Below are 15,649 nucleotides of genomic sequence, written 5' to 3'. Positions count from 1 at the left end.
TACATGCTAAAAAATATTTTCTCTGTGTGTTGCGAAATATTGTATACCGTTCATTCATACCTTTCCTTATACCAGGTATCCGATAAGTAAAGAAATGTGTGACGGGATGACAACTAAAAACACTACTAGGTTTCCCCAGAATTCGTTCTCATCTTCTGGGGTGCATGGCCTGAGTGTTTTCCCTCAGTGCCGCAAGTCTTTCCTCGACGCCACACAAACAGCCTGTCTAGCTAACGATGTATGTAGAGCCCCGTTTCGAAGACGCTTATATACTCGCCAACTTTGTACCTAGAAAGCGAGAGGTAAAGCATAAAAATAAATCCACTGCCATAAACCAAAAGCTCCTTTTCGAAATTGTTCATCCTTTGGCCTCAGTGCACCGGCTTGTATACTTCTGCAGCACATTCATAGCTAATCTTGCTTCTTCATCTTGGCTTTGGCTAATCAGTAACGATCTGTGATTAAACAGCGCGAGGAGACATGACACAGAAAAAAAAAAAGCGTACCAGATTGAGCGCTTACAGACTTACAACTCTGCATCTATGTGTCCGCGTTGTTATTGCTTCAGTTTTCTTTGGGTCTTTCTTTTTTTTTATTGCTTAGTCATGTGTCTTGATTCACTAAAATTAAGCGGCTTAGTCAAGGTGATTGAGTTAAAGATACATTGCTTCCTGTTGTCGCTATTTTTAATGGAAAGAAAGGAAAGTTGAGTGACCCTGCTGAACCTATTTCGTACTTTCTTCTTTTTGTAATATTTTCTGCAATTAACATATAAACGGAGAGCTGAGTGTGTAAAAGATCGAAATTTGTAAACAGAAATGCAATGTAACTAAAATTCCGCATATGTTACAAAACAATGAAGTGACATTCAGAGGCTGCTATGTCAGGGTTGACGTATAAATAACATTGTTCTGCAGAAAACCAACGATACCGGAGTCCCGCGCGCAGTGGCCGCTGTACACTAAGGACACTGAGCAGTACGTCCAACTTCAGCCGCACAACTACACCATCGGTACTGAGAAGCGGCAGGCATTCTGTGACCTGTGGAAGCCATTCCTTCTAAAACGGTGAGTGTTATGGTCGAGCACATCTAGGTGCTGAACGAGGCGTACCACCGCAGGTATATGAAGGATAAAAGACACTGTTCATATACGCTACGCACGTCACAGTTTTATTTCCTTGAACATTCATCTGATTGGGGATTCTCTCATTTTGAACTTTCTACGCGGCGTACGCAGAAGCTTTGGCAGTGAAAAACGCGTAGTGCTGTATGAAATTAAAGTGAGAGCAGGCGGGGCCTCTTTGGGAAAACATTATGTGAATATCTGATCGCAAAAGGAAGAAGTTTCAATGGCTTTAAATAGATATTTCAAACTAAGCCGCGCAGAACAAAGATAACGGTAGTTTTATAGCGAAATTGTCTATGGCTAGGATCTGGAAAACAATTGTGTCCGAGATGTTGACAAAAACAAATCATGATATGGGCCGATCCTGGTGTTAGTGCAGAAAGGGTCCAAGCTCAATGGTACATACGCCCGTTGGTTCCGGGACCTGTAACGCGCCTTTGAACTACCCTTGTCACACGTAGGACCCAAAGAAGTCCCAGATAGAAGAGTAAGAACAGCTGTTAAAAAAAAAGACATTTCGTGCAACTTTTTTCAAAAGGACTTGTAAAAAAATTCTCGCCGCCAACCGCGCAAATGCGCTAGTGTCACTGCGTTGCGCAAAAAACGGTCATTAGCAATGGCTCGGGCGTCGTCGTCTTGCTCAACTGGCTCCGTCGCCGCTCATTATTCCAGCGTTGTAGACGAAGGAAACTTTATTTGCAGAGAGGGCTTCGTTACCCTTAAAACGGGTGCAACGCCGTGTGGCCTTGCCCCCATTCCAAGGCACCGCTACCAGCCTGAGCTGGTCCCCGAGCGCAGAGCGGGATAGCGATGCCTCTCGCCTCATTCTCGGATTATTTTCTTGCTTTTCGGTGTGAGCCGTGTATTTCCATGTGATGTAGAAGAGTGTCGGTGTGCTCCCACACCACGACATTACGCAGGCTCCAAACGGACACAGACAGGTATACAAACCTCCATAAATTGCTCATATACTGCCCAACAGCATGCAACGACATATGCCTATGGTGTGGGAATTTCGCTTCTCTTCTGTGGTCGTAATGAGGAGGCCCCGTTTACGGGTGTAAAGACCATTGCTTAGGGGGTACGAGCCATTCATTGTGTTACATGGCAGACACATTTATTAACAGAGGTGACACGCGAATGTGTGCGAGCCTATATAGACACGACGACTAGAGATTAGATGAATAAATATGTTCGTACCTTTCTTTAATATTCTGGGTCACCTTTGTGTCGTGCGCTTAACATCTTCGCTGGTTATCCACCTTCCCAGAGTAGGATGGCACTGAATTTTTCTTACGGCCTACATTTCATTCGTATTTAGTTATTCGAAATTCCTGCTGTTAAATCCGATGAAAATTCTTATATCCTGCCCAGAACAGGAATTTACGAATGAAATACTACAGGCACTGGAATGTTGAACTTGCCGCGAACAGTCTGATTTGTCACATCTTGCATCGTGAGTCGTGATAGTTGGCATTTTCGGAACAAGTACTTCCGCTTTTGAATCTGGTATGCAATTATTCTCCCTTAAATTCTATGTATTGTGTTTGTTGTACTAGCGAACACTATATACACTATATATTTTCTTCTTCTTCATCATCTTCTTCTACTTCTTCTTGCTGTAGAACATAGCGAGATGAATTACCGGAGGTGCCTCTGTAGTTCAATATCTGCAGAGCAACTAATCTATGGCAGTTAACAGAACAGAACAGCGCAGGCAAACCATGACAAATGGGAATGTGCTCCTTAACCATTGTTATAGTGTTGAGAGGGCAATATACTCGATACTTACGCCACTGAGTTTAATTATAACGACGGTAACTTCCACAGAAAGACGCGTGTTCTACTTGATCGAGGTAATTGGTCTCTTTTCAATTAAATGAAAGCTACGAAAGTATTACGTATGCCCATATCATCAATGCCACAGATAAAACAGCTTAAATAATTCACCATCCACACTCACGACTGTCGAAGTGGAAGTACTGACTTGTAAACTTGGAAGCGCCGATTGTATAGAAACTCGCTCCATAGAAAACCAGCCGTATTAAGTGTTTGTTTCCGTAAAATGATGCGAATCACAAAAAAAATGCTTTTTGCGACATATATATATGTATATATATATATATATATATATATATATATATATATATATACATATATATATATATATATATATATATATATATATATATATATATATATATATATATGGAACGACTTGAAAGCACTCCTAAGGGCCATTTACGCACAGACAGCATTACCGTGAATTCTTCATATTGCTGAAATTTACACTGTATTTTACTACAGATAACAACATCCCTTCTTGGTTAGTTGTTATCTTGACACGCCTAATGATAACGGCACAAGGGTAATTCATGTTTTATTAACACTTCGTGCATGCTGTCAATAGGCAGTACTTAAATGTCAGCGTAGTTGAAATTGAGATCGCATGGTGGTGCCGGTGAAATGAAAAGTGCTGGTGGAAATGTATTGAAAACATGCACTCAGGTAAAAATAACATCGCTAATAAGTCTATATGCAGCTAACAGCAGGCAAATGTCTCACAAAAGCCTCTCCGAAAATACGGATATAGAAATTGGCACCGTAAGCAAAAGCACGACTCAGTGTAGTCAACTGTTGTCGTCATTTTAAATGATCCCCAAAGTGCCGGCTTATTTTGTGTTTGAATGCACGCTAGCTGATTCACTCTACACTTGAGGTTTTTTGCTAGTGTGTTTAAGCGAAGGCCTAAAAAATACTTAACAAAACAACCCCCCCCCCCCAACCCCGAAAAAGAAGAATATGGCAGCTGCAGTCACAAGTTCACTTGAGGTTCTTTCATACTGTGAGAAACTAAAACACTCCTAAACAAAACAAAACAAAAACGAGAACACGACAGCCGCCATCAAATGTTTTCAAAGTTCTTTACAACTAATATTGAAAGCTCTTCATTCACAATCAGAATTACGATAATTAAGTTAAGTGGACTGTTTTCTACCACTTCGAAATAATTCAGGAGCCATGAAAATCTTGTAACATGTATACGGGCGTATGTGATGGTCCCGGCCGTCGGAATTTACGGTCGTGACACGGAAACGATTCCAGGGCCTTCTTTGTGTGAAACAGCACAATGCTGAAGCCGCAGAGATGTCGTGAAGAGAGTTTTCGCAGGGAGCCAGTTGGGTATTCTGTTGCTTGCAATATATTGCGCCACGTGTTTACATGTGCATGCGTAAATTTCTGAGACCAACCACGAAACGTCGCTCTTCGACAACGCGATTTATGAGCCTTCATATCTTGGCGCGATGACAGGAGGGGATTTCCTCTGTGAGTACTTCTGCCTCCGACTAGTCTTGCCAAAAGGAAGTGAACTGCCACTCGCTAATAACAGCTTCGGCAGTCGAGCTGATATGCGACGCTATATTACCCAATATATATGAGCTTGTAGCAGAATACGCGAGTACATTAAAGGAAGAAAACGAGGAAGGTGCTCAGCGTATATCCTACCTGTATTTCTCGTAACGCTGCCGCTCTATGTGGTCACGTCTGGCGCCCGAGGTGCGCAGTTGGGAAGTCGCGTACACAAGGGTTGATTACGAGATAAGATGACGTTGCTCGTTCTGCACATCCATGAGGCAGAAGCAGGAGTCGAAACAGGTTGGGCAATGCCGGCGGCTGCAGGGAGGAAACGACGCCGTACGCTTGTGCAACGGCATAGTCTCTCTAAATGCAAATATAGTCCGCATGACAACGATGCGTGAACGTACTGAGGAGCTAAACGAAGTGCTGCCTTGAGTTCTACATGGTACAACTTTTACAGGCGCTAAACCTGCGAAATATCCCGCTGAACTACTATTTAGCATATGCCATACTAGATATGCTGGCGGTACCCACTGTGGTGGCGTAGTCGCTATCGTGTTGCACTAATAAGCCTGAGGGCGCGGGATCTAATCCCAGCCGCGACGGCCGCATTTCAATGGGAGTGCAATGCAAAAAAGCTCGTGTAGCATGCATTGCCTTAACGTTAAAGAACTCCGAGTGGTCAAAATTATTCCGGAGTCCCTCACTACACAGTGGCTCATAATCACATTCTGATTTTTAGGCCTAAAACTACAAAGTTAATTTTTTATTTATTGGCCTCTACTGCTTCCCGATGTATGGGCGTCGATTACCCCGGGCCCTGACTGCGGATTGAAAAGCAAGCAAGTAGAAACTAGCGCATTCGATCATATTGTGACATGCAGCCCGACTGGTTGCCGTTACAAAACTTCAATTTCGCAATTTTCATCGAATAACTTGCCTGGAACGCATTATTACAAAGTGTGGCAAAGGAGGAAAAATTTGAACAAGGAAAGGCTGAGCTTGGCATGTTTCTCATGGATAAGTTAGGCAGCCGGTAAATATCTGCATAACATCGAATGAAACCGACACCGTTGCAGTCTTTCAAGTAGTACGTGCATTTTTTATAAAGAACAAAAACTTCCGTTACACCTGAGGCCAATGTTAGTTTAGACAAGTATAGTGAAAAGCCCGTGAGCTTTTTCGCATTGTATTCTACTTAGTGAGCCAATTAATACCTACATGACCATTTATGATTCAGTTGAGCAGTTTTGGATCACATTCCTAAATAAAATATTATAAATGGCTTGTGGCAAACTAGCTTTTCCTTTTCGTATTTTACGGTGAGAGCGATTTGACTCTTCGCAGCTGCATTTGCCTCAAGGCAACGGGTGTTACGTCCCGAAAACTACAGTGTTATTCATAAGCGCTAAATTTTATACCAGTCGCTGCCGCTCATGTGGCGTAGCGATGTTGGTCAGGGTATACGTCATAAAAAGCATGAATAGCACTAGTAGTTATTCTTGTGACAAATGTGAGAAAAAATGTGTACTTTCGCATATCCAGATAGCTGAGCATATGGATGGATGGATGGATGGATCGACGTTATGAGCGTCCCCTTTGACATGGGGCGGTTGGTTGCGCCACCAAGCTCTTGCTATTACACTGTTTAATGTCCTACCTAAGTTAAGAAAAAAAAAAGAAAAAAAAACACTATGAACTCCCACAACCAAATTTTCTGACTCCCTATTGCGAATTTTGCTTTTGTACGTCTCTGTTTTTTGTCTTTTCCCTACTTTTCTTCCACCAATCTTCCAATCGTCTCTTACTCATACCCCGAAACAGCGGAAGAGGTAGCGATTGCGCTTGCGCTTGCTGACCCCCTCTGCGAGGTAGTTTTTAGCGACTCACAATCCGCAGTTCGCAACTACGCGCGGGGGCGCATTTCCTCCGAAGCTCTCCAGATTCTAAAGAAAGCTGGTCGACAGCACTTCGATAACACCGCGATCATATGGTTTCCAGCGCACGTCGCCACCCCCACCGATGAGGGCCTCATTAACTTGAAGGAGGTAGCACACCGCTCTGCGCGAGAACTGACCCGCCTTGCAGAATCGGAGACCGCCTCTTCGAGTTCGTAACTCCTGGTTCAAAACACGCGAGAACGCCTGGTCAGGTACAATGACATCGCCAAACACTACCAGCTAGGCAGGCGGTTGCTGCCCCCACCTCACCCTATGCTGAAACGTCGCCAGGCAGACATATGGCGACAATTGCAAACACAAACATTCCACGGTCCGGTGCGATTGCAGCACATTTTCCCCGCGCAATACCCGACTGCTCTTGGCAAATTATGTCAGGAAAATAAAGCGACGCTGTCACGCATGTTGTGGGAGTGTTGGGTTACATCAGCTACAACGGCAGTAGCTCCGGAGGCTCTTGCGTCGAAGTGGGCCACCGCTCTGCGCAGCTCCAACCTCAAGACACAAGACTGCGCTGTCCAGCAAGCCCGAGAGACGGCGACGAGGCAAGGCCTCGAAGTCCCCTCATGGGAGACCTGAGCCCGGGTCGTCAAACTTGCCGGATTCAAAATAAAGTTGTTTCCATCCATCTCTTACTAATCTCTATTGCGGACACTTTTACTTTTCCCTTGCTCTCGCTGAATTCAAGGGGTTCAAGGAGGCCAATGGTGCCTTAATCGACCATTGGGCAGATGTCTTCACATGCTAATAAACCATGCTCCATCGTTTGCCTAGCTTTACCGCAGCAAGCACATGCTTCTTCCTTCTTATATCACGCTTTATAGGTGCGTGTTCTAAGGCATTCTGATCCCGCTTCGAAAAGTAATGAGCTTCCCTTTCATCATCATCATCACCATCATAATCGTCATCGTTGTCGTCGTCGTCGTCGTCATCATCATCATCATTATCAACATCACAATCATCATCCTGGTTAAGCCCACTGCAAGGAAAAGTTCTCTTCCATACTTCTCCAAGTATGGGGTCATGTACTAATTGTGGCCATGTCGTCCCTGCAAACTTCTTAATTTCATCCGCCCACCTAACTTTCTGCCACCCCCTGCTACGCTTCCCTTCCCTTGGAATCCAGTCCGTAACCCTTAATGACCATCGGTTATCTTCCCTATTCATTCCATCTCCTACCCATGACCATTTATTTTTCTTGATTTCAACTAAGATATCATTAACTCGCGTTTGTTCCCTCACCCAATCTGCTCTTGCTTAACCCTTAATGTTACACCTATCATTCTTCTTTCCATAGCTCGTTGCGTCGTCCTCAATTTAAGCAGAACCCTTTTCGTAAGCCTCCAGGTTTCTGCCCCGTACGTGAGTACGGGTAAGACACATTTATTATATACTTTTCTCTTGAGGGATAATGGTAACCTGCTGTTCATGAATTGAGAATGCCTGCCAAACGTACCCCAGCCCATTGTTATTCTTCTGATTATTTCCGTCTCATGATCCGGATCCGCGGTCACTACCTGCCCTAAGGAGATGTATTCCCTTACCACTTCCAATGCCTCGCTACCTATTGTAAACTGCTGTTCTCTTCCGAGACTGTTAAACATTACTTTAGTTTTGTGCAGATTAATTCTTAGACCCACTCTTCCGCTTTGCCTCTCCAGGTCAGTGAGCATGCATTGCAATTGGTCCCCTGAGTTACTAAGCAAGGCATTATCATCAGTATCATCAAACTCCAAACTCGAGGTGTGCCACCGAGGTAAAAGACTACGTCGGCGAGCATGATAGTAGGGTCCCACCGGTTATTGCGGCTGACGTGTTCGTACAGGCTGATCCAGTCGTTGACGACTTCCCCATCTTTGCCCGAGAATACGCCAGGATCACGAGGAGCAGGGAGAGTGATGTAGGTCGTTGAAGTGGCAGCAGGTGTCGGAGGCGGCTGAGTCGAGTTGTCATCTCCGGGAGCCATGAAGCTAGGCTCGACGTACCGTCCGCAGCAAAGCTCCGTGACGAGGTACAGGGAACGTCCACCTCCACCAGATATGTTACGTAAGAAGACGCAGATGAAAAGCTATATACAAGTATATTTACAACGTAATACGCCGCACTTGGCCAAGAGGCAACAGCCTGCGCTAGCCTCCAATCATCGTCGTCGTCTTCTTACTGCTCGCCTCTTCGTCATCGGTAATACTATTCCGTAGCACTATTTCCCATTTACTGGCTACTTCATCCTGCGGCAACTGCTCTTCCTTTCTTTCCGACTTAGTTCTGTTGCACCCTTCCCAAACACAATTCTCAATCACTGGCGGCTCTTGCGAGTCTCTAAAGTGGGTTTCTGTAACCGCATACACACCTATTTGTTCTCTGTTTAACTGCTCCTCAATCTCTTCCAACTTTTCCTTTCTTCTGCATTCCTGCATGTTTATGTAGCCTATTGCATGGTGAGCTCTCTTTCTTGCTTTTCTCGTTTTTCTGTTATTGACGGCGACGCTATTCTGAGGTTCCCGTAGGGGACCTTCTTGATTGCTACCTACTCTGGACTCCTGAGAGCCCATGGGCCCCCTAAAAAAGCGACAGTGCGACCATCAAGTCGCCAGCCCACTTCTCGTGCAAGCCTGTAATTGAAGCGGATCCGGTCTCATTGAAAACCCCCACACCTTTTCACTTCCCTGTTTACTTCGACAACCTCGAGGCCTTTCTCTCGGCTCATTTTCCATATCACCACATTAACAGCCACTACAGCTTTTTGTACGTGACTGTCGCGTACAGGCACCTCCGGCACCATGCACACCACGATCTGCACCTGAGGGGATAGCTCGCGAATAGGGAAGCAATGAGAGCGACATCTGGCGACAGGTTGCCCGCAAAGAGATTTCCGCATTAAAACTTTAGCACAACCGTGACAATGTGTCTTCAGCCGCAGATGTAAAATATCCAAAAATTATGAAGCCGTGAAAAAAGCCATGTAAAAAGCGACTTTTAACACTAGAAGTTTTCGAAAAATATCCCTCAGAATAAGGAAAAATCTTTAACACTATATGCTTTCGAAAAATGTCCCAGACAGTATAGCGAAATGAAAGGAACTGCCGCCTGGAAGGGGATATTTCACGTGGTATGGCAATGTGGTGATATTGCATTATTACAGGGGATCTTTTATTTGCTAAAATATTTTCTGCAAGTTTTCGAATTCTCTCCTGGCAACCATGAGACAGGTTCTTTATGTTCGAAGAAGGTTCTTGGATCATTAACATATGTGTCGCAAGCTCAGAAAGTGACACACGCTTTGCTAAATTTTCTGAAGTAGACAAATCTCAGTAGCGGACTGTAATTTCTATCGGCATCTCCGTATGAGCACACACTCAGTAATCTCTTTCCTTTCTTTCGTCTCCCAACCCTTTCTCCTTGTATAGGGTAGCAAAGCGGATATATCTGGTTACATTGTACCTCTCGTAACAGCGCAAAAGTAAACAAGGACAAAAAGGAAGAGAAACACGGAAAGACAGCACATCCTTGTTTGCTCTTGCACTGTTACCACAAGCACGATGAATTTTATCCAACTCGCCCACCTTGCTATTTTCTGCCTGCTTAACTCCCCGAACTATCATTTCATTTTTTTTCTTGTTTGATTGGTTTGTCTATCGTAATATCGGGGTTGAGTGTTTGGGACTAAATGAATGGCGACTAATGGGCCAGCGTCAAGTGCTTCTGTTTTACGAAGTGCGAGTTCCCGAGCGCCACTCGCTTGAGTCTGCACAGTGGAAGAACACGACACAGCCCACGTGACATTGCATCGAGAATTAGAAGTTTTGTATGAAGCATAATATTGAAAATCTTCCTGTAGGAGTCTATCATGTTAATTTGTGCAGTGTTACATTGAATTATTTATGGGGATCATCAATCAAGAAAGAGAGAGAGAGAGAGAGAAATCAAGGCAAGGCAAGGAGGTTAATCAGATAAACGTCCACAGTGCATGGGGACATGGGATGAAGGATTGAAAGAAAGACGGAGAAGGCAAAACCGAAATAAGAGATGGTACACGCGACAAATAGTAAGCACAGGGCATCGATAAACGTCTCTCGAGATCCGGTTGTCTTGCTGCTCCATGCTTCTCAAAAGCAGCACTGTGATTATGACAAGTATGGCACTGTAGTGTTCAGGATAAATATTAGGCACCAAACTGGAATTCTTTAATTTTCAGCCGAGGCTTGTGGACACGAGATATTTTTTTCGTTGCGCCCGAATGGTAATACGTCCACTGCGCCCGGCAGTCGGACAAGCGATCTTGCACTCCATTGCCGAAGATGAAGCCCCCTGTCTGAACATAAGTGGGGAAGATTCCAGAAAACTTCAAAATGAAGGCAGTCAACTAGCCTGTATAGAAGCATTCCCTTAAACAATGAAACCTGAAACGAACTGAACATACTTTGGCACTCGCAAGATTGGTTTATTTTAGTTGCACTCCTTTGCGTATTAAATAGCCAGGCTACTCAGAGAATTTTCCTGGCTCATTTAAGCCTCTTTCCTGCCACCGCGATTAAAGTAAACATTAAGCTGCGGCGCTGAACTTACAACTTAAGCTACGGCTTAAGCTACGCTGGGCCGTAGCTATTAAGCTACGGCCCAACGCTTTTGTTTCGACGCCAAGAGAGGGATTTGCCAATGTCCATACCTACATGCAATTTTGCATTCTGAAAAGCGAATAAAGTGTAGCGACTTATCCCGAGTTTCTTCAAATATATTCTATGTATGACAACCCAAATCTTCATGATGCGGGGTGGCAGGGCATCCAACTGGCTTTTTAGGGTTAGATTTCACTGTATCTTAGTTAATGAGAAAATTACAGAAGTCATACTTATTTTTATTGCTTAAAAATCCGAACTAAAGTACGGCGAGAAGAGATGGATGTGGAATTCAACTCAGAAGAAAGAACTTGATTTAGATAATGTACACCCCTGGACGCGCAAAATTATAGCAGAAACTGAATTAAATAAAGTTTGGCGTGAATTTTTATACTCATATGGCGACAAGTTTAGGTTCACGGAATTTTTCTTCATTTGTGTAATTATAGTGCCTATAAGTATTGATATTCATTATGAATTGTTATGCCCAAGGAAAAAACTATATTATGCTTGTTTTCAAACCTCGCATTTAAGTCATAGCACACTTGAAAAAAAAAACATAAAGCTTACAAAAAAGAAAGCTCCTCGGTCGATGTGGCGGAACAGGCTGCTATAGCTCTCGGATTACTGGACTCAAAACGCACTACGGTGTACACGGACTCCCGAGCAGCCGTTAGAGCGTTCGCATCGGGATTGATAGCCAAAGAAGCAGCCAGGATTCTAAACGGCAAACACCCCTCTGACGTTGTTCACCACATAGTCTGGTTCCCAGCTCACATGGGACCAGACGTATTACCGGGTCACCTGAACCCCAATGAGATAGCCCACGACCGTGCGCGAGGTTTCGTATGCCGCGACGGGATGGTGTCTCGCGTGAGTTCGGGAGAGCTCGTCCACAGTGATCCACTGGTTACCTTTCATGAAATCACCTCTCATTACAGAGGGAATAGGCAGAGTTTTCCTTTCCCCCATCATAAGCTTAACAGGCCACAAGCTAGCACGCTTCGCATGCTCCAGACGGGGTCCTACCCCTCTAGGGGCTTTTTGAACAAGCTCCACCCGGACATCGATCCTCTCTGCCCAGATTGCGGCACTGAATTTAGCTCATTAAATCACATGCTCTGGCAGTGCCCTGTGTTACAGGATTTTAATACAGAAGAAGACTGGACGAAGGCCATCACAGACCCGAGACAGGACGTCCAGCTCCTGGCTGTCCAGAGGGCCCGTGAACGAGCGGAGAGGCATGGCCTCTCTGTTCCGACATGGGACTAGCCAGCGGCTGGGTAGGGACTGCAGGCCCCCACTTAGCTCCTCAGGACCCCAATAAAGTCGTTTGCTGCTGCTGCTGCTTACATATTTTGGCAATATATTCCCCCCAAAAAGAGGCAGTTAAGGTTTCGCACAGTCGAAGATGCACATCCTCGCGCAAACGTCCCCACGCTCAGGTCAACAATCGACTGCCTGCTTAGGATTGTGTAGATGTACTCGCGAAGCACTCGGAAAGTAATGATAAACCAGTGTAGGCGACGGCTAAGGTCCGTTGCAAGCCATGAATTGGGAAAGCGTAGATTCAATGGATATAAATTGCGTCGAGTAGCGATGTCACCACTATGCACTTTGGCGAAACAGCGATTTTCTTTCATTGTTGAAAAAAAAAGAGATTACGACTATCAAGGTCAACGTGTAAGTTGTTTTTCCGTCCTCAAGTGTGCGGTTCTCAAATACGTCACGACTGAAAGAAAGTAATTATGCACGTGCCCTTGAATACTGCGATTTACCGATGCCCATGGCGTTATAGCTTAGCATTGCCTATAACGTCCTGACATCGAGTGGTTTCGCAAGTCCCCTTGAGTCAGCACATCAAAATAGGCTCGCAATAGCGACACAAAGCAGCTCCACTCACGTGCCCGAAACTTTCGTCACCCTTTCCTTCGCCACTACGGTCTATCCGCTACGCAATCTAGTGTGACCGTCTAGAAGGCCAAAACACAGAACAAAAAAAAATATCCCCGGAATATAACAAGTTGACTTATTTTTTGCCTTATTTTCCTAATGCTGTCCTCGCTTGCTTTCATTCCAGGGGTGTCCTCACCACATCAGGAGAGCACAAAGAACAAACGACAAGGTCCGGGAAATCTCCCTCTGCACAGTTGCCGCCACCCAGTACCAACAATGTCGAAAGCAATTATGCCTCCAAGGCACCTAACAACGTCTGTGCCTGCAATACGGCAGTTGTACTTGCGATGCTATTTTTTTATGTTTTACGTTAGGTGGACTTCATACAGCAGACCTCTCAAGAGCTAACTGCAATAGCCGGTTTCACTTCTGTAAGACGCTCCCTTCGGCATAGCGGTATTGGAAGTTCAATTCCTATCACTCACGACTCTTATGGACTTGCTTTCGTATTTCACTGACGTAGAAATGCACCACGAACACCACGAATCGTGGCTCGACCAGTTACATGCTTCTAAAATAATGCGAGGACATCGGATAAACTCGCGGCCATTAAGTTCACCAATTCCAGAGGCTACAACCCGAGACATTCCAATCGCAGAACTGCTTCCGTTGCAATCACGTGCTTCCTTACGTGGTGATGATCATTAACGCTACGGGAAGTGTTCGTCATAAGGGCATTTAATATGCGTGTGTTGATAGAACTGGATCATGCACTGTTATGTGTTTATTTATTTATTTAAGATATTTGAGATATTTAAGATATTTCAGATATTTCATATTTCTCACCCTAATGTTCATTTGCATACAGTTGCCGATCTCAAGAAAAAAGGAAGCATCAGAAAACACTGAGTTTATGTGTGAGTGTTAGTGTGTGGGTGATGATTGTGTATTTACTATTATCATTCGTAAAGAGCTTTATACATGTAAAAAAAGGATATTGTCAGGCGTCCATCCAACTCATAACGCACGAGGCTATAGAGGTTGACGCAAACGTATTACAGGCGAAACAGGCACAGTTTTGTTTTAACCAACGTGGGATTGATTGGAAGTACAGGCTTCGGATTACAACCTTGACTCGTACTCCGTGCCATAAATTATATTCCACGGATCTGTCCCAACTTGTATTTCTGTTAGCGAGTTCACTTCCTATACTTGTTTAGTTTTAATGTTATCGCTACTGTTATTAAGCTTTCACAGGTTTTTTTCTTCACCATTTTAAAATGTTTACTCTTTCTGGGTAAGGAACGAGTCAAACTCGTAATAAGCTCAAATATATGTGATGGAACAAATGCAGAAATGCTTACTGTCAGTAATTTAACGTTTACGAACGAAATATGCAAATCCTAATTCTTTGCCGTGTTTCGCCGCCTGCGCGACCTTTCCGATAATTAATTTGGGCAGAAAGTATAATGTAGGAAGTTTTATCGTGAGCTGTTGTACCTTTATTGTAAAACAGGTTCTCCTTCTACAGCCCATCATTCCTTTGATAGTTAAACGACATTGCAGAAAATCACATTAACGCTGCATCCGCGTTTTCATCCTGAAAACATTTAGAAGCATCCTCCAAGACGTTGAAGAAACTGACATCCGGCTTGGAATGACTCTAGCATACTGAAGGGAAAGAATGTGTTCATAGATGTTGTGGCGTCATATCACTTTCTAGTCATTTTAACGTTGTTAATGAAGTAAGGAACGTGATATATAACATATTGGAAGTCCTTTTCTTTCAATTCCCAAGTATATAACATCAACATGACGAACAAGCTTTCTGTTCCAATGGTATGCTGAACAACGTTCATGACAGGAAATAAAAATAACATTACCGACCAGGGCGGAAAAGCAATCGCAGCATAAAGCAAGGTAAGTTAACATAAATTGCAATTTAAAAAAAAAGAAATATGCTCGCAATGTGCTTACCAGACACTTCGACGCTCCTCACGCGGATTGCGTATGCTTATGGTATGGACAAACTTCCGTGCTCATGAGGGGTGGGATTTGCAGCAAGTCTCGGATGTCATGAATGAGTTTTCAAATAGAATCTTGTAACCCTTTTGCATGAAATGGCTGATGTGTTCCTATTCAAGGTTTAATTTGCAGAAACGTTTCTGACTTAATTGTAACGAATGAGACATCACGTACAGTCTCACAGGATATACTTTTTGACGACATTCTTGGTAAGGTTTAAATAACCGAAGCAGCGAGACAATATTGTTACTAATACTCTGTGCTATAGTCTTTATGGTACAAAGCGGAGCGCTGCAGCTCGTTCCCCCTATAGGACATAAGTAGGGAAGTGCTGCACAATCAGTAGTCAACGACTACCACATGATGCCCCTGCACTACATGGAAGATTGTGTAAACATCTCTATCTTGTTTGCTTGTTTCCTACTTTGACTTTATTCACCTATGTGCTGATGGTTAGTCTGCTCAAGCCAACTCCACTCGAGAAGTTGTTATTCCATGAAGGTCTGTCTAAATCGGCTCCCGAATGTTTCATCGAGTTTGCGACGACATGACGAGGCGATATTTCTTTGTGCAGGCTGAGCACGGCTCCACTGCCGACTATATTACGTGAGGTGGTGTTCCTAAGGGTGGGGTATGGAGGCTTATACTCCAGTCACAGAGGCATACC

The 15,649-nt window shown here is 44.1% G+C and overlaps 1 protein-coding gene across 9 annotated transcripts in view; it reads right to left on the bottom strand.

The window, feature by feature from the left end:
• Positions 1-15,649, bottom strand: part of LOC135899961 (acetylcholinesterase-like) — a 478,426-nt gene that overhangs the window by 157,986 nt on the left and 304,791 nt on the right. For 4 of the 9 annotated variants that reach the window (XM_065429357.2, XM_065429350.1, XM_065429354.1 and 1 more), the window contains one exon: positions 4,635-4,802. The exons of 4 other annotated variants lie outside the window; for them this stretch is intronic. The gene's annotated coding sequence lies outside the window, so the exon portion shown is untranslated. Of the gene's footprint in view, positions 1-4,634; positions 4,803-8,241; positions 8,558-15,649 lie in introns of those variants that run through there. One more of the 9 variants, XM_065429352.2, reaches the window with a different exon arrangement.

The sequence above is a fragment of the Dermacentor albipictus genome, chromosome 4 (assembly GCF_038994185.2).
Source record: "Dermacentor albipictus isolate Rhodes 1998 colony chromosome 4, USDA_Dalb.pri_finalv2, whole genome shotgun sequence".
Classification (NCBI taxonomy): domain Eukaryota; kingdom Metazoa; phylum Arthropoda; class Arachnida; order Ixodida; family Ixodidae; genus Dermacentor; species Dermacentor albipictus.
The sequence above is the reverse complement of the archived record's forward strand: the minus strand, read 5'-3'. Positions and strand labels throughout refer to the sequence as shown.